General features: G+C 46.3%; 1 long non-coding RNA gene across 1 annotated transcript in view; it reads right to left on the bottom strand.

Moving 5' to 3' along the window:
• The window catches only part of LOC146862379 (uncharacterized), a 357,116-nt gene extending 346,103 nt beyond the window's left edge, over positions 1 to 11,013 (bottom strand). Inside the window, exons 1-2 of the long non-coding RNA XR_014978119.1 lie at positions 10,931 to 11,013; positions 9,461 to 9,520 (exon numbers count right to left, since the gene is read on the bottom strand). This is a non-coding gene — a long non-coding RNA (uncharacterized LOC146862379). The remainder of the gene's footprint in view (positions 1 to 9,460; positions 9,521 to 10,930) is intronic.
• Positions 11,014 to 24,291: the final 13,278 nt, after the last annotated feature.

Consider the following 24,291-nt stretch of genomic DNA (forward strand, 5'->3'; position numbering starts at 1 on the left):
GACACGTGTACCTATCAGCCACTCCTATGGCAGGCCTTAACAATCCTGGAGGCAGAGTGCTTGGTAACATGTGAGATGGTGCTCTAGCCTGAGCTGAGCCTGTCTGCAGCTTTCGGAACCATGTCCTTATAGCTGTTCTATGATATAGCCTACCATATACTCTTGAAGTACCTTATAATCTTAAACGGTTATGGTAACTATGGTTTGGCTTTATCAAAACATGTCGTGTAAGGTGTCTAACACTTTGGAATAATACCCCCATCCCGTTTCTGGGGATGAGGATATTATCCCTCCCTTCTAGAGGGAGAAGACATGTTGAAACCTACTTACCCGGTTAAAGTTAACCAGAGCCCCAGCATCACAAAATGGATGCTGCTGCCACAGACACAAGTCTGACCACCTGCTGCTGGGAGTGATCCCGGCACGGGAGGCTTGGACAATAGGTTTCCTGCCTTGGGAGGTGCGAGCACCACCCCAGACAGGCCTTAGTGTATTGGGGCAGGGAGGGATGAAAGAAACGAGACGCTGCCTGGGGCACACAAGGTGTCCCATGCATAGTCCAATTCAAACCGGTGCTGGGGCACTCCAGCCCCAGTCCTGGCGCAAAACTGGACAAAGGGAAGGGGGTGTAACCACCCCCCTCCCAGGTCCCACCCATAAGGCGTGACCTAGCAGGCAACCCAGCCCCCCAGATTAGTATAAGTGTGGGAGCTGGGCCCCAGGAAATTAGATTATCCTGAACCTGCAACTTGAACAGAAACTCTGGACCTTCGACATTTGACGAAAGAAGAAAACTGAAGAATCTCCCTTGTGGCCAAGGAGTGGCTACCCTGTGCAAACAGGCACCATCAAGAGACTTACCCTTTGCTTTGCTGAAGTTGTACGAGAGACCGACTGCAGAGCCCGACCAGAGCCTTGACTTCCAGACTCCTCCGACCCTGATCCACAGCCGAGCTGAGATCCGTGGAGGCGACAGACGTGGGACTGGCTACCTGGGAAAAGTGGCGAGAATCTTCCAGCGCAGCTTCTGAGGCACCCACGAAGTTGTGCACCGGGGATTGAGAAGCCCCAACCCCCATCTGCACCGAAGATCAGCCCCCCACACTCCACGAGTCCTGCGTGGGGCCCTTCTGCATTTTCCTGCTTGCCGCGTCTGTCCGGTTGGCTAGCGACCTTTGCGACGACACACCTTTGATTTTCCACCGCTGGTTTGGCTCCTCCAGACTGGCTCCTGCTCTGCAAAAGAGAAGCACCCCAGACCTTCCTGGTCTGCACCAGAAGCAAGTCCTCCATTCTTCGTGGGTTCCGCTTGTCAAGGCTTGGTGAGTCCTAGTTCGACCGGACTAGCTTCCTAGGACCGGTTTCTGGCTCCGTCCATCACCACCCCCTTTTGTACCGCTTTGTTCGCCATGGATTCAAGCAAGCCTGGCTGAAGACGGCTGAAATGCCAGAAACCGGTCCTAGGAAGCTTGTTTCCGGTCCAGGGAAGGCATGGCTTGGCAGTTCGGGCCGGACTGTTCCCTTGAGGCACAGGGTCAGACTGATTTGCATATGGCCATGTCTGAACTGGGGTGGCAGAGTGGGCTAAAGAACGGTGATGGATCAAACCCAGATCTGTTGACTGGGTGCGAGTGTTTGATTGTTTCTGATGCTCCGTCCATCACCACCCCCTTTTGTACCACTTAAAATAGGAGCATCTATGGCCTTTTTAGGTAACATTCCCATAGCTGATATTTTCAAAGCAGCAACACGGTCCATGCCACACACCTTTACTAAACAATATTGAGTGAATGTGTTAGCACGTCAAAAAGCTAATGTAGAACAAGCAGTGCTAAAGACACTTTTCCAAAAAACTGCAACACCTACTGGTTAGCCACCGCTTTGGGAGAATACAGCTATATAGTCTATGGAAACCTCAACAGCACACATACCTTAAACGGATTGTTACTTACCCTGTAAGCATCTGTTCTTGGCATGTACAGCTGTAAATTCACATGCGCCCTCTCACCTCCCTGGGCACCTGTAGTTGTTGCAGTTCTCATTATTTACATTACATAGGCATGGATATCTGTATACTTCACTTATTCCTCCATTCTCAGCCTCTGGCGGGAGAACAATCGAACAATGGAGTCGATGCCCGTGCGCACTATCACCGAAAGGAGGAGTCTCCTTGCCTCGTGACTGGAAAGACTTCTTTGAAGAAAAACAACTTGGCAAACATCCGGACGCAACACTAGATGGCAGGGGTATGCAAAGCTTGTGATTCTACAGCTCTACATTCCAATAACAGATGCTTACCGGTTAAGTAACATAATCCTTTAGGAAAAGTGTGAACACTCACAACAAACAATGCAGTATGTAGAGAAACTGAAAAAACAATGCTGAAAAAAAGAAATTAAGAGCAACTTGCAATGGAAAAGCATGTAAGGCTTGGCAAGGACACAACTCAGCTGTATTTCAAAGTGAAAACACTCCTATCCTGTGTTTGATATGAAGGAATATGTCCTTGCACCCTAAAGATATGGTGTTTTTTTTTTAAAAAAAGTGCGGGGCAATGTACAAAGGTGCAAGGAAATCAAGCAGTGAACTCGTTCCTCTGGAAATAGGAGAAACTTGAGAGGTAACACCTCAGACAAAAACAACATAAAGGGCGGTGGCACAGAAAAGGATTAAGATGAGAAACTATATATTTGTCGCACTTACAAGATAACGAGCACACAAGAAAAACAAGCACTGGCAAAGCCAATAGACCTTGCCTGCGTGAGCTATTGGTTTTTTCAGTGCATGGCTGCTGTGCAGTGTGGCTGAAAGTTTAATTAAAAAAAAAAAAGCTATGCCTGGGCCAGCACTTTTCTTTATTTTTTTATTTTTTTTAAATCCTCGCTGGCAGAAGAGATGGTGGGACGAGAGGCAGCATTGGGGGTGGGGTGACCAGTGTCCATGTCATGGCACTTTTTTTTTTTTTATGGGAGGTCGGGCAGTCTATATTGACAACAAATGGATTGCGGATGGGTGGTGGGTTAAGGTAAGCAACTAACTGAGGGGAAAGCAACACAGGCTATGGAGAAAGGAGGTGGGCACAAGCAACACTCAGAAACCGAAGGCGTGAGCGGTTGGGCAAGCAACATGGACAACTGAATTAGGGAGGTTAGGTGGGAGGCAAGCAACACTGAAATCAACTATGTAGGATGGTGACAAGAAGGTGGACATGAACGGAGAGGGGAGAAGTACACAGCTGAAAACAGTGCTTTGTTGTAGAGTTCTTAAAGGAAAGAGTAACACCTACAAAACTAAGAAGTGGAAGGGCGAACGTAAGGTGTCCATGCCCCAGGGGAGGGACAAACACAAAGAGGAAGTAAGCCTGTGGCAGCTGACCAATAAGAAGCTAGCACATGAGTGACAGTGGTAAGCAATGGTTGGTCTTTAAGCCCACTGATGGAAAAAACAAATATTGAAGAGACTGCTCTCGCTGTTCAGGCGATACCTAAAAACACATGCAGCAACAAACCGAATTAGAAGGAACTATGGAGTGGTTAACAATATATAGCAGATAAGCATCTGTACCCTATGCATCCTGGTCACTATTGGATTAGAAACTCTTATAACCTTAGTGCAACCACCGTAACATATAGTGTATAACGAAAGATTTGTAAGCAAACACAAAAAGTGATTACTACAGGTTTTCAATTGCCCAGCTAATTTAGTTATTGTTGGGATACTAAGTATTTTGCATAATATGCCAGGAAAAACATTATTCAACATCACATTGACCAATGTAATATGTGACTACAACCCACTCAGTTTTAACAAATTAAGAGACATTATTTAATGTGTTGGTTTGTGTGAAGACACCTGGGCAACTACCAAAGCTTTAGAAAGAGTGGGAAATTTCTTAAACTAGGGGCTTTGGATGGATCCAGCAAGAATATGTATGTGATATGAAAAGTGTTGCAAGGTACTGCAGTGGTTTGAATGAAACTGAAAAGGAAACTCATCTGTCACAGAATACATAATTTCTGCATGAGGCTACACCAACCAATGAAAGCCATCAGTTTGTAACTGTAGTGGAAATTAGTGTATACATTTGGTGAAATAATAGAGCAACCTATCTGTGATTATCTGGTAGTGCAATTAAATGCAAAAAAGAAATAAGCAATAATTTGTCCTAGCAGAAATTCTGCACCACAAAAGCAATAACTTGTGAATTGATGCACTGTGTGAATTAATTTGCAAAATATGAAGAAAAAGTATACATAGAGCTCAAACTAAAGGTCAAGGTGATACTGAAGAAGAATGAACTTATATTGGGCAATACATGGAAATGTTATGTGCAAACGTACAACACAATGTACAGACAGACTTGTTTTGCAGTTGACCTAAAATGTGATAGACGTGGATGTCGTGGAGTCCGACAGATATCGCTACCTCGACCTTGATAGACTGTACGCTGATTTAATTGTGCCGCCGCCATTTAGCCACCCTTATTCTGACAGTGCCCTTGCTCTCTGGAAGAGATCATATCCTACATAAAATGTTGATATAATGTTGGAGATAAGTTTGCCCAGCCCTATCCGAGGATAAATGGTATGATAACCTCCAGAATTCCAGTTCATAGAAGACCTCCCCAGACTCTGGTTTGTGTTCTTCTTCCCAAACCCTTGCAGCGGAGGAAACTACCTCCTTTGCCATGGTCTTGTGGAGGGTAGCAGAGGTTCTTGATCTTCAGCTTCCTACCCAGGAAGAAAGATGTCTTGTCTGAGGTATTTCAGCTTGGCCAAACGTCTTCTGAAACCAGTCTGCTTTTAATGAGACTCTATCAGACATGCTTTTAGGGACCTGGGCTAAGCCATGTTTGCCAAAGCACTCCTTGTCCTCTTTGGAAATTAATCTGATGTTAAAAGCATTGACGGAGAAGCCCCCGTTGACTAAGTAGCAGTAGTAGACGGAGAAACCAGGGTAGAGGAAGACAGTCACCGCCATCGACAAAGACACAGTTGTGGACGAAAATAAAGGTATTATCGGAAGTGAAGATGTCGAGTCCACTGTCAACGAAAGCCCGATCGACGACTAGGATTCCTTTGCCGAGAAAATCACGGTCAACGAACAAATCACCATCGCAGACAAGTTCTTTTATGGACGGCGACTACTGCTACACACATGGAAGAGAGATGACATCAGAACATACTTCCCCCAGTAACATTACGCCTCTCTTATCCACTCATCTGGAGGAGGGAGATTCTGAAGAGGAAGGCCTGTTTGGAGGCGCATCTAGTCCGTCTGACTTGCACGTTGAGTGTCAGCCGGATGACGAAAAGCATGAGCAACAATACTATGGTGAGGTCTATTCTGCCCAACCTGAACCATGCCATCAGCTGTATCAAGAAGAGATGGTGACAATGCCATCTGCCTTACTCTCGGGTCTGCAATTTATGCTAGAAGATTACTGTCGGCGCTTCCCATCTTCGGTGACTGTTACTAAATCTCCACCGGTGGGGTCACCAATACAAGTTACTACTCCTACGATACTTTCAGTTCCAAATATTCCAGTCTATTCCTCTCCAAGAACCGATCTCTTGTATGAAGAGAGGAAGGAAGGAGAACTTCACGACACAACTAAATATAACAAGATTGGGGAGTGTAGAGGGGGGGGGCCTGTATAGGCGTTGAGGTGGATACGTCCTCCACTCAGAGTTAATTAATAAACAAGAAGGATCCACCTCTGGAAAGTGAGGTACTAAGAAGCCTGGGTACAGTGGGGTAATGATAGGTGTGTGTCCCAATATGGTTGGGCACACACAGTGTTGTTTAAATACCCCTCACACACCAAGAATGGCCCATGGTGTCCTGCTTCATCATAGGGGTCTTCCCGCCCCGCTGCGGGACGGGGCGTGCTACGACCTACGACTACGTGGGAGCACTGATGATAAAGTGCTATGTGTGATGCAAAGGGAGGGTCTGATGTGGTTGTAAGTATGTGTAGTTAAAAAGCACCTGGCCCTTTTAGACAGAAAAAACTTTGTGTCCAGAGAGGCTGGTACTACTAAAAACAGGGGTGTGGAGTTTGCTACATAATGTGTGGTTACTCCTTGTGAGTCAACATGTTTCGATGCGGAGCATCTTCATCAGGACAGGAAAAAGATCCCTCCCGACTAGAAAGCATGTACTAGGTGATACAAAAATAGAAGTGAGAGATGCATTCAATGATGCACTTATATACAATACCTAATCGTATGTATGCGTATCTGCAAAAACAAGGAAGGAAACAGGACATATTCAGTGTCCCTGGAAACAGAGCGTAGTACCTGTAAACACAAATAGTGCGCAACAATGTGACCAAAATGTGTGTTTTTAGCTATAATTCTAGCTTTATCAGGAAAAAGGTGCAGTGACCTGTAAAGAAAAGGACAGTACAAGACACTACAAACAGAAAACACACACTCTATAAATTAACGTGAAATATTATTCGTGGACCAGGTGGACAATACAGTCAAAAAGCCCAAATGCATACTTATATGTATGTGAGGTTATTGCCTCATGAACCTGGAACGGGAGGAATCGTCATGGAGCCTCAATTCTAGTGGGGTAAAGGGGAAGGTAATACAGGATCAGGCTATTTACCTTGGGTGTATGGTTCGAATGCTGAATGAGATCGGCATCCATGAACGGCTGTGCCGTACTTGCGTGCCCTGACTAGGAACTCCACTCAAGGTCTGTCCATCCCGCGGTTCCGCTGTGCTATGGGACCATGGCGGGTATCTGCTTATAACCCACCCGCACGACACAACCACGGAATGGGACAAACCTGGGGTCTTGACCTGCCTCCCTACCAGAGGACATTGGGGGATTTCACAATCTGCTAGAGCGTGCAGCGAAAAGATTTGCTCTATCAATGCCTTCAAAACAATCTGTTTCTTGTATGATTTTAAGGAACCATTTCATAAATCTGTCTGGGCTATACCCATAATTGACTACATCTGGGAAGAAGGTATTACGGTTATGAAAAACCTGGCGTCTAGGCGGTACTTCCATACTTTGACAAAAAATACCAAACCACAGAAGATGCGACAGCATGTCTCACAGGGCACCCTAAAACGGATTCCGTGGTCATGCAAGCTGCTCAACGCCGCTCAAAAAACTCCTGCAGCACCCTTTTCTGCTCCTCCTGATAAGGACGGCAGACGCCTAGATTACATAGGCAAATTGTTTTCAGCAATGTCTGCACTGACAGTGAGGGCCGTGAATTCTCAGGCAATCTTGGGGCGCTATGATCTCCTGATGTGGTCAGACATTGCTCCCTACATGGACCTACTGCCAGAGGATGCCAAGGACGAAGCAAGAACGATCTTGCATGAAGGGGAGAGAACATCCAATGAGATCATAAATTTGGCCATGGACGTTGCTATCAAAGGATTCAGGTAGTTAGCAGGGGTAGCAGTTCTTAGAATACAAGGATGGCTCAAAGCCACCTCCTTCCGTCCGGAAGTTCAAAATAAGATCTTGGATCTCCCACATGTTGGAGAAGCTTTTTGGAAGCTATGTGGAAGAGACCCTCAAAACAACCAAGGCGGACAGTGATACCGCCAAGTTTTACAGGCTCCAACTCCTCTACATCCACAATCTCCTCATTCTTTTCAGTCTCTACCTTTGAGCAACGTTTCCAACTGCCTGCACCATTGGCAAACCATTACCACAGATCAGTGGGTTCTTTGTCTGGTACAATTTGGACGCACACTAAAGTTTATCCAAAAACCACCGATAAACCGCCCACCACAGCCCCTCAAACCCTCCCTCTAGAGGCATCCCATGGCTTTTCAATAAGCGGTTAAAGTCATGCTTTGCAAGGAGCGATGGAAAAGGTCTCACTCTCCAACAGAGGCAAAGGTTTCTACTCCTGTTTCTTTTTGATCAGAAAAAAGTTAAAGCCGTGGCGAACAATTTTAGACTTCAGAAACCTTAACATCTACTTGAGAAAACAATCATTTTGGAGGGCCACATTGCAGTAAGTACTAAAGCTCCTAAACTAGTGCGATTTCATGACCACCCTAGACCTCCAAGACGTCTATTTTCACATACCCAGCCACCCAAGACACAGGAAATACCTGAGGTTTATGGTTGCCGAGCGCCACTACTAATTCAGGGTGCTCCCTTTTGGTCTCAAGTACGCGCCCAACATTTTTACAAAGTGCCTTGCTTTGGTCGCAACATTTCTCAGACAACACCAACATCAAGTCTTTCCATATCTGGACGACAGGCTGATCAAAGCACCCTTCAAGACAGCAGCGTGAGCGCCCAAGAAGACCTGCACGACTTCTGGCAGTTGGGTCTTACACTCAACCTACAGAAATCCAGGCAGAACCCATTTCAAACAATTTTCTTTCTATGAGCCAAGTTAGACACAGTTTGCTTAAAGGCGTATCCTGTTGAACTACAACAGCGGATTCTCATTCTAACAAAAGAAATGTCTTTCGGTTTGACTTTACAAATCACTCTTGGGAATGATGTCATCATGCATATCGCTAATCCCCTTCTGCCGCCTCAAAATGCATCCCATTCAGGAGCAGCTGGACAAGCAGTGGGTACAATCAGTCGGCTCCTTTGACATCAAATAACTCAAGGCATGCGAAAAACCTTAGAGTGGTGGGAAAACAAGTAATCTGTCAATAGTCAGACCCCCCCCCCCCAGGATATAGCCGCATGGATTAGCAAATTTAGCATCACAAATATGGAAATTTAGTGGCACAAATATGGCAATTTAGTGGCATTTTTGCAGCACTTTATTTTTACTCATAATCATTCATTTTCAGCCTTAAATCAATGGAAACTGTTTTAGCAGAGTATTCCACTTTGAAATAGGCAACCTGGAATATGGAACAGAGGAAGCAGCCCACAGGTGAAGACTGTTATCCCTTGGATATGCAATCCTCCATTTGCTTTAGTATAGGTTCTGAGAAGCCCATCAAAGATGGCCTGGTAGCATCCCATAGGAAATGGCATACCAAAACCTACCTTAGTGTATGCTCTCGGGGGTCCAGATTGGAGGGACAGGGAGATACCCAAAGAAATTGGAAATTATGCAATCAGTTAGTGTATGACCTGTGGAATCCACTTGGGAGCAGCAGGGGACAAACTCATAATAAAGGCACTATATAACCGTGCAATACTTCAAGGCAATTAACTACTCATGAATAAAACATCTTGGCATATGACACACTATCCAGTGCAACGAACAATGGATTGTGATGCTCTCCTTTTGAATGGTGTGCACTGCCCACTGTACCAATTATTATTATGCACTTTCTGTGAACTCATAAGTGCACATTACATTTTTTGTGTTACTGATCAGAGTGGAAGCTGAGCTCTGGATTTTCCTGAGCCTATGACTTTGGGATAATCCTTCGGAAGAGTAGTTGGAACAGCCTGGGAAGGGGCTTTTTCAGTACAAATGTCTGATTGCACTTACTGATGCTGGGTCGCAGTCATGATGGTTGTTGCCGCAAATGTATATGATCACTCTTGGATGCTGTAAGTGAAGAAGCAGGGTCATATTTAAGAGCTCATTCTTACAGGTGTCAGTCTATGCCTTGTGTATCATTAAACTGTCAGAAGTGGGATAGATTTTTCACCTCCACCCATTATGCACGTGGCAATGACATTCAATATTACACTTGGCACTCGCGCTTTATTTCATACATGGCCATTGGCGTCTGTTCATCACGCGCAGAAAAGCAATTTGTCCAAAAAATGACACTTCAAACAATTGCTCTAAAGATTACCAACACACAAGACAACCTAAGCAAAACTTGAAGTTAGATGAACAAAACTGATGCTCAAAAATTGATAGCGCACATCAATATTTGTATGTGGAAACAACAACAAAAATTGATTTCTAAGAGACAAACCAGGCGTCAGGCTTTCTGTGTCTCGGGGCATTTACTTTCCTTCCAGGCTTGTGGATCTAAGCCAATGGGTATCGGCTGAAGGAATTACCATCACAAAACCAGGTTCTGTGGGCCAATTTGGCGGGCTGTCGAACTGCCACAAATACGGGTTCTGGCTAAACCCCCACAGTCACTCCAACAAACAACGTAAACTGTTTTAACCAGCCTGCCACTCTAGGAGAAAAGAAAGGAGGCCGAAAATGCGATAGTGAAGCAAAAGGGTTTTAGTGAAATTAAATATTTGCCTAAGATCACACAATTTCAGCATGGAAGCCACAATTTTATCCAGATTTTCTGGTTTCACTCTGTACAAATCTGCAAGTAAGTGGGTATCTATTTGCCTCTCCTTAGGTTAAGACTTTGTTTTTAGTTTTAACCTCCTAATGCATTCTTCTGTAGTTTTTTTAAATTATAGCTCCAACTTGACCCGTAGGTATTGAGGTCCTTCACATGCGCACCAGTCACACTACACAATTACAACACAAACACATGCATTATTTATAGGCATAGGGAGATGCTCAGAATCACAGAACGACGAGCTGATGTCGAGACTCGAATCTGCTTCCCCAGGTCCACAGTCGGCAGCTCTGGCCTTTACATCACATACCGGTAGTCTAGAGAGAGGGAAGCCGCAGCCACATGCTCGTCGAGGTTCCAGTATGACCTCAGCTCTGGCTCATAATCGACCTCAAAATGAATGTAATTTCGCCCCCTCTCCCACCTTTGCCCCATCCCAAAAATGAAGTAAATCCCAAGAGTAACACTGCTCATCACATTTGACATGATCTAGTGCATACTGACTACTTAAGCACAAACCTATTAACTTCTATTTTTTGGGAGCGAATGGTGGACTATATAAAAGGACTGTTAGAGTTGTTAGCGGTGACAGGACTGTTAGAGTTGTTAGCGGTGACAGACTATAAATAATTCAGGCCCACGGAAACACTACTGAGGTACTCGGATGCTACTGTGGGCTGTACATAGATACTCACGGCAGATAATGTCTGGCACATCTAGGTCTGCCCGTTTCTGCACCTCTTGCAATGCCAGACTCTCCCGCTCTGCTTGGTCCCGGGCCATCTTGAATCCAGACATTCCTTGCACTTTTCGTATCTTTCAGCAAAGACCGGGTTCAACACGCTTGCTGACACGCATCCCTGTCAGCGGCCAAGAAGACCAGAGCGAACCGGCAGAGACCCACTCGGTTAATGATGGTCAGATAAAGAGACCGAATGCGAGGGGACCCCAACAAAAGCAACCAGGTGCCCTCCCCTCCATCTATCACTGAATGCCATCGTAAAAACACTTGGAGATGTCAACCTCCCGGGTCAACAGTGCTCTTATCAGCAATCAGATGTCCAGGGGGTGACATGGAATCCTCTCAGCGGCAGATAAACAACAATGTTGCAAAGGGTCTGCAGTTTAAAAAGATGTTAAAGATTTTTTATTAAAACAACAAGGAGAGGGAGAGGATCACTCTTGTTCCCCCTAATACACTTGTATAAACAACGAAAGAGTGATTAACATTAGACTGATAGAGCTAATATAATAGAACAGCGTGGGGAAAAAACTAAGATTTTTTTATTGCTGTTCCACCTTTCTTAATCAGTCATTGCTTCCACCCTCCCAAAAGTAGTTAGGAGGGGATAAAAGTCTATAATTATCCGGTTTATATACCTATATAAATGCAACGAAGGCGGACGATAAATCCCCTAACTGGACGTAATCGCCCCTCCTCCAGCATGGGCTGGCAGCTGCTACCCCTGCAGGCAAGTGAAGAATTAACATAGAAATGTAACAACCTTTTCCCTGCAGTCCTTCAATTTCACTGGCACTTTTGTGGAAATCACAGCATTTTTGCAAAAGTGCTGATTTCGTGGGCCCTTTTTGTAAAAATCACTGCATATTTACAAAAATGCCGATTTTACAGCAAACTTCAATCGCGAAATCCTGGAGGGTCTGAATAGGGCTATTACTACAGCAATACCTGCACCATTAGTATTTACTACAGATGCGTCCCTGGAGAGATGAGGAGCTTACCTCCAAGAGTTCCACTTGAGTGGCATCAGACTCAACATCAATCCCACATAAATCTACTGGTATTGAAAGCGATGCATCTGGCCCTCCAAGCTTGTCTTCCCTGAAAACAACATTCAACAGGGCTTGTCCATACGGACAATACCACAACGATGCACTATGTAAACAAGCAGGGCTGCACAAGATCTTGTCTGCTTTCCAGGGAAGCACAGAAGATCTGGGAGTGGGCTATAACTCACAATTCTGCCTCTGAGCGGAACACGTTCTGGGGAAACTAAATACTATTGCAAACACCCTCAGCAGTCTCACAACATCATGCCACGAGTGAGATCTACACCAGCAGACCCTACACAAGATCTTCCTTTGCTGGGGCGGACCAGAATTTTTTCTATTCGCAACTCACCAGTACCGCAAATGCCGGTACTATGCAAGTTGGCATTTCCCAAGTGGGGTCATCGGGGAATGCCTTCCCAATTGCATGGTCCGGCATCTTTGCTTATGCTTTTCCTCCTATTCCTCTCCTCCCAAGAGTCCTCCGGGAATTGCTTCTCCTAACCCAGGTTCCGCACATCCGACTGCCAGTCCTTCCCAATCTTCTGACCATGATCCAAGGGCAAATGCTACACCCGGAACCCAGGCACCTCCACTTATTAGCATGTTTCCAGGGAGTGTAGAGAAATCTTAGCCAACGGTACAAACAAAACTTACCTCTTCAAATGGGAACGTTTCTGCATCTGGAGCCATCAAGGAGGGGTACATCCGCTTTCCTCCTCTCCAGAGCAAGTTTTACCATACCTTCTGCATCTGGCGCGGTCAGGCTTAGGGCATAGTTCGATACAGGTTCACTTAGCAGCCACTGTTCTTTCACAATTAATGAAACCTCCCTTCAAACCAATTCACAAAGGGGAGATCACATTCCTGTCATGGAAGCTGACTTTACTCCTTGCCTTAACCTCAGCCAGGATAGTTAGCAAAATTCAAGCTTTCGTTCTACAGGAATCATTTTTGCAATTCAGAACTGATGGAGTTCTCCGCACAAATCCAAAATTCATACCCAAGGTCGCTTCTGACTTCCATCTTAATGAGCCTGTGGTACTAAAAACTTTCTTCCCAAATCCTTTGACAGCAGCAAAGAGTGCTCTTCACTCACTAGATGTCAAGCGTTGCCTTAGGTTTTACCTGCAAAAGACGCAAGGTTTTTACAAGACTTCTCAGCTGTTTGTTGCATATAGTGCTCCATGAAAAGGCTTCCCACTCTCCAAGCAAAGTATTTCTAGGTGGTATTAAAGTGCCATACAATATTGCCATCAGAAGGCAGGCAGACCTTTGTCTTAAAGAGTTCGAGCCCATTCCACTAGGGCTGTATCTACTTTTACAGCTTTATTTGCAGTGGGTCACTTCCTGAGATGTGCTGTGCAGCAATATGGACGAATAAACACAATTGACACTACTTCTTGGATTCAGCAGTTCTAAACGACATGGCAGTGGGCCAAGCAGTATTCTGACATCGTTTTCATTAAGTTGAGCCACCCCTGTCTACCCTCCTACCACTAGTGCTGTATCACATTTCCATAGTTCGATATGATTTTCTGTTTAATGCTTAAAGGAATGTTATTCTTAAGTATTATTCATGTTATTACGGTTAATATACTTGCTATTTATGGATTCCATGTTGTAGTGATAAACTGATATATACCTAACGACTTTCAGTGCTATTGTAAAGTGCTTCTAAACTGCTGGTTATTCTGATTCAAGCATGTGAATCTATGAAAGTTCCAATACTGGAGTAAGAAATGAGTTACCTGTAACTAGTTCTCCAGTATTGGAAGCTTTCATAAATTCATGTGTGACCCACCCTCCTTCGTCAAGCTCAATATTTTAATGCTAGTACTAGTGCTGGAAAATCTGAGGTACTGAGTTTCTCTCAGGAGTGTTCTAGAGGGTGATTCATGCTGATTGGTTAAGGCAAAACCTAGAGCTCTTTTTCAATAATGACTGATAGGTTACTAAACTAGGAGGCCTAAGCCTTGTCTCTAGTCTATCCCTATCATGGTACTACTATATTAATGATATCGGGGACTCCCATCATGACAACTGGGAATGATTCAAGCATGTGAATCTATGAAAGCTTCCAATACTGGAGAACTACAGTTACAGGTAAGTAACTCATTTCTTATAACCGATTATGGGCTGGTTATCAATCACTTTGTAGAGCCGTAGGCACCAGTTAGGCCCTTCGCAGGTACACCTGGATACGGTTCATGGGATTTTTGGGGAACGTTTAGACCAGTCTTATGGAAATGTCATACAACAGTTTCAGTCTTTTTGTGCACAAAATTTGGCCCCGGAGGGCTTTAACCCCTTAAATGCAGGTGTGAGCCAATTACCAACGCCGCACTACCTTCCGATTGCATCTGTGGTCTATTGGCCGACACTGGGAAGGAATAAAGAGGTTCCTCTGAGCCTTGCACCAAAGGATTTTTTTATGGAACATTTCTTTGTATTTGGTTTTTATAAAAGTCATAACACAGTATATGCCTACAAACACTGGCCGGCAGCGAGTTAAATGCAAATAAGACAGACATAGCAAAATGAGCCTACAACCCAGAGGCCGGCAGCGAATTAAAAAATTATCAATGGAGTGAGACTCATAGTTCATGCCTGTGGGAAGTAGTGTGCATTGTCCATGCCATGACCCTATGAAAACGGGAGAAAAAAGAAGAAACTTAAAGAAAAAGGAGAAAAGTAGAAGAACCAAATAACGTATCCAAAAGAAACCAACTCCCTTAGCCCACCACTCCACCAAATCCTACTTCTCCGCACATTCAGATATTCCCGTTCTGCGCCCTTATTGTCTAATACATTCAAGCAATTCGATTCACACCTTGTTTGTGTGTTGGCTTCCTGGGCAATTGTTGTGAGATGCAGAATTTGTAAGATTTTAGGACAAGACACCTCCCTGAATTCCTTTGCTAGGATTGTGATGGTGCCCAGAGTTATGCATACGCTTCAGCTCTGTTGTCCACCATCATGGACATGTGCTCGATCACTAGTGCAATCCAGTCTCCTCAACTATGCCGTGTGGTCTGGAACCACCGTAGTACCCCAATGTGCATGTAATTCTATTCTTGCGGCATTGAGGGCTGAGGCTATTTGCCTCCCTCTAAGTGAGCGCAGGGGGGAAAGGTCAACGGATTAGGGAGGGAAGCGAGGGATATCAGTGTTGAAAGCTTCATTTATGTTATTGAGAATCATTTTCCAGTATCTAACCAACCTGTAGCAGTGCCAGAGTAGATGTATCAAGGAGCCTGTCTGTGTGCATCCTCTCCAGCAGGATGCCGAGCGGTCTTTATTAAAGTTATGTAGTCGGGCTGGTGTTGGGTACCAGTATGATGCTACTTTATATGCTGCCTCTGTGTCCGGCATATTGTGTGCCGTGTGATGAGTTCTATAATGTATGTCCTGCCATTCTTTGTAGAAGTTACCCAGTGAGGTGCCTGATTGTATATGAAAAGGTCAGATGCCGGTAAAGCATAATCTCTCTGGAGCTGATTTTATTTCTTTAAAAAGTTTTTTATAGCGCTAACAAGACCCAGAAGGGTATCTGAGCGCTTCACAGTAATGGAAGGGGAAAACAAAGTAAAGGGGACATTTCTGAGGGGGTCAGAGGATTACAAAATTAACTACTACCAATGTACAAGGATGTAAACAAACATTACTTAGTAGGGCAAGGCAGACAATCCTGGACATTACAGTTGTTAGGACCAAAAAAAAGTGAAATCAAAGGATATTTAGCAAACAGACGAACCATGGCCATTTAAGGCAGGAACTTGTTCATTAGGATTGCTTTTACTTAATGTTTGAAAGCAGCAGTGTAGGGGAATCTGTGGATTTCTGGTGGGAGAGAGTTCCAGATCTTCGGTGCCGAGCCAGAGAAGGCTCTGAGCCTCGTTCTCTTTTTGCAAAAGGTCTGAGGTTTCAGTAGTAGAGAATTTGCACTTCTTGATGGTCTGCCCCTCCTGATATTTCTATTTTTTGTACCAGGTAACCAGGGGTTTTGAAGCGGAGGGCTTTGTGCGTCAAACAAGCAATCTTTATTTGTATTCCTGCTTCGTAGGGTAACCACTTTAGAGATGTTAGGGCTGGGGATATGTGTTCATTTTTTTTGGTATCAGTTATCAGTCTGGCAGCGGCATTCAATGAAGCCCTAAGCAGGGCCAAGGGATATTTGGGGAGGCCACAGAGCGTCGCGCTACCATACTCTAGCCTCGGTAGGACAAGAGCTTGAACCACCTGCTTGAAGTCCTCTTGAGGGAGGAATGGTTTTACGTTTCTAAGAATCCTCATTTGGTGGTTAGCACCCTTACACATCTTGCTAATATTTTTCTTCATGTTCAAGTGCGTGTCTAGGGTGATTCCAAGAGTTAGCTCAGTCGATGATGAGAGAGGAACAGTTAAAGGTAGTGAGGTGCTTCATCCAAAGGTCAATCTTGGGGGTGTGCTTAGGAGGGGATCTCAATTAGCTAGTTTTGGGTAATCGTCAAGGAGGAATTGAGTGAAATGAAGTCTTCAGAGGAATTGATGTTCAGATAAAGTTGTGTGTCATCCCCATACATATGATAAAGAATGTTCATGGATGTTAGAGCGTTCGCTAGCGGTTCCAGGAAAATATTAAAGAGAATGGGAGATGGGGCAGATCCTTGCGGGACCCCCATGGAGACTGTAGACTGTTTGGATAAGGTATGATTCAATTTACCTCTTTGGGATCTATTGTAAAGGAAGGAAGAGAACCATTGCAATACCAGAACGGAGAGGCCCATCCTGTGTTCTAGAATGCCTAAGAGGTTATTGTGATTAACCGTGTTGAATGCAGAGGAAAGATCAAGGAGGGTTAGGAGGCAGGATTCATTATGGTCAAACATTTTTAGGATGTCATCCATGATGTGAATGAGCGCCGATTCGGTACTGTGGCCACTCCTAAAACCAGATTGGTGTTGATCAAAGATATTGAAAGTCTCAATGTGCGAGCAAAGTTGCAATTGAGCGCATTTTTCTAGGAGCTTAGCCAGAGTAAGGATGTTGGAGATGGGACGAAAGATGTTGAGGTCAGTTCTGTCCGCATCAGGTTCTTTATGAATGGGTGAAACCTGAGCTGCTTTTAGACATTGGGGGATTTTGCCTTGAGATAAGGAGGCGTTGACAATCTTTGGCCAAAGGGGGATGAGGGCATCCTTGATTTCTTTGAAGACCGACGTGGCAGTGAGTTGCTGAAGCTATTAGAAGGGTTACTGCTAAGAAGAGTTTGGTAGATGTCGTTTTCACTGAGGGGAGAGAAGGAGCCCCACATGGCCTTGTTCTTGTTGCTAATACTGAGAAGCTTTAGGCTCTGAGTGGACAGGATGAGCCGTACTCTCAGATGATGTAAGAAGGGCCCTCTTAGATTCAAGGTCAAGACTGATGAGTTTAGTTTTCTCCATAAAGAAGATAGCCAGATCGATAATTGTCTGCCGAGTCGACGTGACTGGGTGCTGTCGCTGATTGCTGTTTGAAAATTTCCAAAGGTTTTTGAGGGCGATTTGAGGCTTGACTAAGTTGGGCTCTGAATTAATCGGCCTATGTTGTCTTGATTTTTTTTTTAATTGTAGGAGCTCCTAACCGATCCAAAAACTTTTAGATGATACACGGAAGGTTTTGATCTCCATAGACGTTCAGCTGCCCTTAGGTTGAGGCGTTCAGAGTTTAGGTTGTCGTTAAACCAGTGTTCGGAGATTTTGGAGGCGGCATTTTTTTGTTGAAGAGGTGCTATTGAATCTATGATACCAGAGATAGTGGAGTTATAGAAGTCAGTGAGCTCATGTAAATCAGTTATGTCATTTTGGGAAGACAAGGCATTTTTACATTCAATAGCTAGGCAGTCTTGGTTGATATTCCTGAGGTCCCTTTTCCACTGTTTAATTTTCTTAGGGGGGACCCTTTTCCGTATCACCTCCCTGTTGATAAATAAGAAGATGCTGTAGTGGTCGGACAAATCAAAAAGGGTAATGTCGTCCAATGTGATGGTATTACCTTTTGAAATAATGAGGTCCAGAATTTCTCCTTTGTTGTGAGTTGGCCAGTCACAGAATTGGGTAAGGTCCAGATCAGATAAGAATGCGTTAAGACAAATCACCGCTTGGTTATTAGGTTTAGACCAGTGAAGGTTAAAATCGCCGAGGTAGATTTGGGATACTGAGGGGTCGTCATTGGAAGAGATAATTTCCATTAGTTGTTCGATGAAGAGGAAGTTATCGCCAGGAGCGTGGTAGAAAGTATGACGTTTGTAAACAGGGAGGTGATCACTAGAGATGTTAAGGCAAAGGTATTCAACTACAGATGAGGTGGAGGTCTCCATGTGGGAGACAGTGTGTTCCAGTGTATACAAGCTAAGCCACCGCCTTGTTTCGTGGTTCTGTCTAGACTGATTTTGTCATGACTAGGAGGTCTAAGATGGGGGTGGAGGAAGGATTTAGCAAAGTTTCCGTGAGGATGATATCTAGCTCATTGTTTTGGATGAGGTCGAAGATATAAGAAGCATGTATGTTTGCTGATCTACAATTAAGTAGCGCGCATTTCAGACGAATAGGCGTGTGTAATGTACGAGACTGAGTGATGTTCACTTGCTTGAGGTTGTCGCTATTTATGACTCTGTGGTTGTTAGAGGGTTTCCAGTTTGGGTTGGCCAGAATGGTTTGAATTTGGGCCATAGAGACCTTGCCAGTTTCTAGAGTGATCTAGTGAGAGAGTAGATCCTCTATCATTGGCCGCAAGTTCGACCATCATTCTTCTAGGGCGGGAGGGGGCGTTAGGGAGGGGTAATGTTTTAGAGATAGGGTGCGAGGAGTGCTGATCAACCCCATTGGGTGCACTGGCGGGGACTGTGTGCAGCTTTCCTAGGGAACTAAGAGAACTGAGCAAGGGCAGATGGTCAGTTGAGAGGGCTATCAGTTCATGGAATTTGTGAATGAAAAGGTTCACTTGGAGAGAACTTGTCCAGATGCGCCACCAAGTCTGAATGTTGGTTCAAGGAAAGGGACTGAGGGGAGGGATCCTGTGGAGAGGGGGGACCTTGAATGATATCTGGATGAGGTAAGATGGGAATGCGAAGGTCTGGGGGAGGGAATGCGTCCTTAAAATCATGTGGGAGCTCTGCTTGATTGGAAGGAGTAGAAGGGGAGGGAAGGTTGGTAGAGGGCTAGTTATGTTTTGTAATGGAGGTGCTCAGTGTGTTAGGATAAGGAGGTATCGTTGATGGCGGTCTTATGTGCTCCATCGGTAGAGAAGGCTTAGAAAGTGAGGCCCAGGATGAAAGAACAATGGCAAAGAGGGGAGGGGGTATGTCTTGAGAGGGCATCCCGATGAGGGAAACGCCGAGAATCTGGCTTGCTAACGGCAAAATGGGTGGAACATTAAGCCCACCACCCGGGTGAGACGAAGGTTGCTTGGTGTGCGAGGCTACTATAGGGGATTGGGTCTCCCCGAAGACATCTAAGAGGCGGGAGGAATTATGTGATCTAGACGTATTCCATGAAGCGGAGGGAGAAGAGTTGGAAAAGTCCAATGAAATAGGAGGGTGTGTAGAAGAATCGGAGGGAATTATCCAGTCCTGATCAAAAAGTGAGCCTACCTTCTTACATCTCTTCTCATGCCACATCCACATGATTCTGACTTGCATCCAGGGGGGAATTCAGGGCTGTCCACCAACTGTGTCATCGGGGAAGGGAACGTGGTAAAATCATGTCGGATCGCTATAAAATTCCATACCTTTAAGGTGGTTGCCGTTACCGGGTAGGAGTAAAGCCCCCACGCCCTGTGTTTACGAGGAAGCCACATCTCTCCCCAAATGTTCACTCCCACAATTGTTTGGTCCATGAACGACCAGTATTTCTCTGAGAAGGGGTGCTTCCACTCTAAAATGTAGTGTAGTTGGGACGTTTGAAAATATCTCAGTACCACCGGTACCCCCATTCCTTCTCCTGCTTTAGGCTTAGCAATCTGATGAAAATTGAGACATAGCTGCTTACCGCCCCATATGAAGCGATTAATGGCTCGCTGCAAGTTACGTAAAGTCACTGGGGCCGGGGACAGAGGAATAGTCTGGAAGACATACAGTATGTGCGGCAAGATCGTCATCTTTACCGCAGCGATACGCCCTGCCCATGAAGGGCCCGTCTGGGCCCAGGTAGCCAGAGTTTTATTAGTTTCTTCCAAAAGAGGGCCTTAGTTGGCCGCTAACGTTTTCCCAGGCGTTCGTGCCATTCGGATGCTAGGTATGGAATAGTATCCTCGGCCTATGTGAATGGGAATTGTGTAATCCGGTTTGCCACCACGGCAGGGGTGGTTGATAGGTTTAGTATTTGGGATTTTGTAAAATTCACCTTAAACCCAGACACTCCACCAAAGCATCAAAATTTGTCCATCAGGGCAGAGAGCGAAGTCGCAGCGTTTGTCTGGGAGAGGACCACATCGTCAGCATATAAGCTTATGGTATGTGTATCTATCCCCAGCCGAATCCCCGAGACCAGTGGGTTGTCTTTAATTCTTTGCACCATTGGCTCTATGTAGAGCGCGAAGAGCAATGGTTGACAGGGGGCACCCCGCCTTGTTCCCCTGTCGATGGGGAAAGGCCTGGAGTAGCACTCATTGACCCTGACACATGCCCTGGGGATGTTGTAAATGCATCTTGTCCAGGCTAAGAACGTTTCCCCAAAGCCAAACCGGCAGTGTTTTCAAATAGAAATAGAAAAGACCAGTGAACCCTGTCAAACGCTTTTTCCACGTCAGCCGAGAGTAAAAGTGCTTCCTTTCGGGAGCGGTGAATAAGGTCTGTGAAGTGAGAATAGTTTGGTATTATTTCTGCATTGTCTTGAGGGGATAAACCCAGCTTGGTCCAGGTCGAGTAGGCTTGCCATGTATTGACTAATGCGAGTAACCAGGATAATCTCATATATTTTTGCATCTGTGTTAAGCAAGGAAATTGGGCGATATGACGCACATTCCAGGGGGTCCTTATTGGGTTTTAGAATAACCGAGATGGATGCCTCAGCAAGGGAGTCAGGTAAGCATCCTGTGTCAAGGAGCGATGTGAAAAGTCTTGCCAGCAGTGGTGCTAGAATCTGGCCGAATATTTTGAAAACAGTGGGGTAATGCCATCTGGGCCTGGTGACTTGGAAATTGTGAGGCGAGCTATTGCAGAGACCACCTCATCCACTTGGATGGGACAGTCCATTTGAGAAGCAATATCTGATAGAGACATCTAGCCGCAGATTCCTTAACTTAGAATATTCCCATTTGTCAGACTGGATCCGGAATACTCTTTTGCAGTAGCACCTCTGTGCGCCGGGGGCGGCGCCACACGACCCCGCCCTGACGTCGTCCACGTACGTGACGTCAGTGAGTTCATACAAGTCCCTCCCGGCGCGCTAAGGTCCGTTTCCTTCTTTTCCGCGTGCAACGCAGATCCGGAGTGTGCGGTTCCTCTTGCCTGTTTGCAGGCCTGCAGTTCCTCTGGCCTGTTTTCAGGCACCTTTTTCGATCTGGAACAGTGTGCGATGCCCTCGGGCTTTAAATCCTGTACTTCCTGTTCGCGCCAAATGTCCGCGACAGGCCCACATCTTATTTGTATGTGGTGTCTGGGCGAGCACCACGACTCCACGGACTGCAAACACCTTGAGCTAAAGTCCCGGCGGGAGCTCCGGATGAAGCTTCTTTCAGCACAACTGTCCCGGTCAGAGATGTCTCGTCCCACGACCTCTTCAACGCTGTTTCGCCGTCGATTGCCCTCTGGGGCTCGAGGCCGTCGTTCACCACTTCTTGGTAAGTTGCGGCGCAGGTCGCTGAGGTCCTCGACCTCCCTTTTCATATGTTGTCGGGGGCACTGGTTCCCAGAGTATTCCGGACGTGCGCCCCTGTCAGTCGCCCCCCCCCCCCTCTCTATTCGGGTGCAGGGACGACTCTGGCCCAAATGGAGGCTAATGCCACGGCTTTGCAGGCCTCCCTTGGGTCCTCTCCCATCCCTGGGGCGTCCTCAGGCCTCCGCTACCTGTGGGGTCCCCGACGGACTCGCCGGTGGGTTCGCTCCCGGCCTCAAATGAGCCTTTGCCCTACTGGGATGTCTGAGATATGGTATTGTCAGGGTCCCCCTCTACGGCCCATTGCACCGCTGCCGCACCGCCCCGTCCCGTGGGGCTCCCTGTGGCGTCGCAGGTGGTTGCTGGTGCTCAAAGCCTCGCTTTGTGCACACCTCTGCCTTCTGGGCAGCCTGTCCGGAGCCCGAGACAGCGCCGTAGACTCGCCTCCCCGGCTCTGCCTCCGCTTCTTTCTCCGGAGTCGGAGCCTGTTGCTGTTGAGGCTGAGGCGGCGCCGGTGCGGCGCTGGAGGTTCTTGTGACCCGGTGGCTCGTTTGGTCTTGCACCCCCACCGTCCTGCTCCACATGATCCAGTCTGCTTATTTGTGCATCTCGACGTGCAGGGGTTTGTTTTGCAAACTGCCTTCCCTTCCTTGCCTCTGCTATTGTTTCCTCCCTCCCGGGAGTCCAGATTGCTTGAGTCATGGGGTCGGAACATCTTTGCCTCCACTAGTGCTGCGCTACGGTCAATAAATAGTGTGTCCTGGCTCGGGCTACCTCTGCCCTGTGGGACTCTGCAGAGTCTTTACTCTCCACCAGCACAGAAGGCGCTCGTGTTGACCTGCTTCATATTCTCCGGGATGGCCGTGACATTGCGGAGTTTACGATCTGCTCCGCCTTGGATACTGCTGATTCCTTGGGCCGGGCTATGGCTGGTTCAGTCGCCCTGCGGCGCCATGCTTGGTTACGGGATTGCGTCTTCCTGGAAAATGTATACGGGAGAGTCTTGTTGATTTACCCTTCGATGGGGTTTTATTTGATGCGCACGCCGACTCAGCTGTTCAGCGCCTCCTTGTGGGTTTTCACCCACCCCCTTAGGCCTGTGTTCCTCAGACGTTTGTTCTGGGGTGGTACCTTTCATTTAGCATCCTTTTGATGCGTTGTGTTTTAGGCTGATAGTAAGCCTCAGGTCTTCCTCTTGCATGTTTGGAGGTGATTACCCTTTCATTTCTCCTTTTTTTTGGATCCATCATGCATTTTCAATTGGCGGTTAACCTGCTGTGGCAGTGTTCCACAGATTGTTCCTCTGACTGTGGCTTGCACTTATGAACGTGTTCCCCTTTGTTAGGGGGGTACATACTCCATGTGAGGTACTTGTTTGCTATTATATAGCTCTGTTATGTCAACTGGGCATCCTCTGGTGCTCTTCTCTGCCGTTGTACGGTGCTCAATGTGGTGTCTTGGCGTCATCTTTACATCATTAGTCATCTTGCTTCATACTCCTCCCTCCTGAGGTTTTCAGGGTGTTAATCACGGTTTAACGGCAGCTTCCGTCTGCCATTACAGTACCACATGTGTTCCTCTACAACGATGTTGTATAGTCGTGGCTAGTTTACCCGTTTTTGCTATATATATCTGTAATTAGGTATATATACCAGTTCCATGAGTACTCTTCTACTCCACTCTTGACCTCTCTTCGAGGCTGCAAGGTCTGGTCTGAAGTCTCCATGTTTCAGGGATCTTTCCAGTGATGCATGCGGCATTACCTGTATGCCCCCTTTTTGCGTTCCGCTTGCTGGGGTGCTCCCCGGGTTTTCGCTGCTCCCTTCTTCGTGTTCAGTTACTGAACAATTAATTCTCTCTTCTGGACAAGGGTTACTTTCCTTCCAGTCGCAGGGTGTGGCCTAACATTCTGCGATTATTTCTCCGTTTCTAAGCCTTATTACTTTGGTGCCTCCGCTGCACCTTCCTTCGGCTGTGCTATATTGTATGAGCTGGGCATGCGGGACGGCTCTTCTAATGTCAGTCATCCTAGATCTACGACCTGCATTCTGTATTTCGTGTGTTGGTCCTCACCTTGGTCTTACCGCAGCCTGGTCGAGCAGCCTTCTGCTTATTTTAGCTACGCCACCTTATGGTCGCTGTAGCTGTTTGGTCTGGGCATGTTTCTGTGATGGTCTGCATCAGTGGGCTTAAGATTGTTACTGTTTGCCCCTGTTCCCCCTTTTGGGACTGGTTGAGCGCTTGGCGTGTTTCTTGTCTCCGCCTACAATTCCAAGAACATTGCTAATTCTATCTCTTGACCTTTGGTTCTTGGCTGTAGCCTCTACGGCTTTCCTTCCGTGGGCTAGCCTGGTAGGCTCTGGTTGCCTCTCTTCATGTTTCTGCTCAACCTTTGGTTGGTGTTCACATAGTGCGCCATTAAGCTGAGA

This window comes from Triturus cristatus, chromosome 2_2, assembly GCF_964204655.1.
Source record: "Triturus cristatus chromosome 2_2, aTriCri1.1, whole genome shotgun sequence".
Taxonomy (NCBI): Eukaryota; Metazoa; Chordata; class Amphibia; order Caudata; family Salamandridae; genus Triturus; species Triturus cristatus.